The following is a 2,003-nucleotide window of genomic DNA, read 5'->3' as shown; positions in this document are numbered from 1 at the left end:
TCCCATGCAGGGCATGACATTATCAATTATATTGAAGCCTATAGAATTCTTGAAAATAATATTAGGTAAGTAATGCCAACTGATTTTTTTAAGAGAGAAGGAGAGCACCTGAGCAGGAGCAAAAGGAGAGGAAGAGAGAATCTTAAGCAGGCTCCACATCCAGCATGGAGTCCAATGCAGGGCTTGATCTCATGACCCTAAGATCATGACACAAGCTAGAACTGACCTGGTTGTTTAACTGAATGAGCCACCCAGTCACCTCTGAATTTTTGTTTTAAAGGTACTTTCGTAGACACCAAGATATTTAAAAGAAACTCATCATTTATTTCAGGCTTAAGATAGCAATTGTGCTCCTTTCTCATGAGAAATGACATGTATCCCTACTAAATAACATTCATAGAATTACAGGATAGTGTATTGGGAAGATTCCTTAAGAGTTGATCTAGTTTACCACATTTTCCCAAAACCTCTCCCACCTTCTATCTTTATTTTTCTGATGAGGAAACAGAGGGAAAAGTTGAAAGATGTAATAGCATCCTAATATTTCTGATCTACCAACAGAAAACAAAAGGGATAAACTATCTCCTTGCTGAGAAAAGGAGTCAGGGATAGCTTGCTTCAGAAACCTTTTATAGCATCACAGAGTAACCAAAGGACTCAGAAGAGCAATCAGGGAAACTAAGTGAAAGATGGGCCAAGGCAGAGAATACTAACCTCGAGTGCTAAAGATTCCTAGAGGATCAGTGAAAAGAGGCTATAGGAGGCCACCACCTCTGCCAGGGGCCGCAGCGGGACCCTCGCCAGAAAACCATGTTTGGCAACCAGTATGACAATGACATCATTGTTTGGAGCCCTCAGGGCAGGATTCATCAAATTGAATATGCAATGGAAGCTGTCAAACAAGGTTCAGCCACAGTTGGTCTGAAAGCAAAAACCCATGCAGTGTTGGTTGCATTGAAGAGAGCACACAGAGCTTGCAGCTCATCAGAAGAAAATTCTTCATGTTGATAACCGTATTGGTATCTCAATTGAGGGACTTCCTGCTGATGCTAGACTGTTATGTAATTTTATGCGCCAGGAGTGTTTGGATTCCAGATTTGTATTTGACAGACCTCTTCCTGTGTCTCATCTTGTATCTCTAATTGGAAGGAAGACCCAGATACCAACACAACGGTATGGCCGGAGACCATAGAGTGTTGGACTGCTTATTGCTGGTTATGATGATATGGGCCCTCACATTTTCCAAACCTGTCCATCTGCCGACTATTTTGACTGTAGAGCCATGTCCATTGGAGCCCGTTCTCAATCAGCTCGTACTTACTTGGAGAGACATGTGTCTGGGTTTATGGAGGGCAATTTGAATGAACTGGTTAAACATGGTCTGCGTGCCTTATGAGAGACACTTCCTGCAGAACAGGACCTAACTACAAAGAATGTTTCCATTGGAATTGTTGGTAAAGACTTGGAGTTTACGATTTATGATGATGATGATGTATCTCTATTCCTGGAAGGTCTTGAAGAAAGACCACAGAGAAAGGCACAGCCTGTTCAACCTGCTGATGAACCTGCAGAAAAGGCTGATGAACCAATGGAGCATTAAGTCACAAACCAGTCTTTATGTGTATTATCAAATATGTAAGAATGCAGGAGCCCTTACTGATGACAGTAATCTATACTTTGAACCAAAAGATGCAGTGTGGTCTTCTGGTATGTTTTAGGAATCGGTCCAGATGTGTTTTTCCCAAGTAACTTGTCTGAACCATATAATAGTGTGCATTTTTCTTTGAGAGGGTCCATATAATCACTTTCTAGAAAGTATAGTTATCTTTACTAATGTTTTTATATGAAGAACATAGTGTCTTTGTGGTTTTAAAGACAACTGTGAAATAAAATTGTTTCACCTGCCTGAAAAAAAAAAAAAAAAAGGCTATAGGAGTAGCAGAGGCTATAGAATAGAGATTAGGCAGAGAGACAGAGGAGACCCGACATACATCCCCTGTCTC

General features: G+C 40.8%; 1 pseudogene; it reads left to right on the top strand.

Moving 5' to 3' along the window:
- The first annotated feature begins 662 nt into the window (after window positions 1-662).
- On the top strand, window positions 663-1,793 carry LOC100685204 (annotated as a pseudogene).
- Window positions 1,794-2,003: the final 210 nt, after the last annotated feature.

This window comes from Canis lupus, chromosome 25 (genome assembly GCF_011100685.1).
Source record: "Canis lupus familiaris isolate Mischka breed German Shepherd chromosome 25, alternate assembly UU_Cfam_GSD_1.0, whole genome shotgun sequence".
Taxonomy (NCBI): Eukaryota; Metazoa; Chordata; class Mammalia; order Carnivora; family Canidae; genus Canis; species Canis lupus.
The sequence above is the reverse complement of the archived record's forward strand: the minus strand, read 5'-3'. Positions and strand labels throughout refer to the sequence as shown.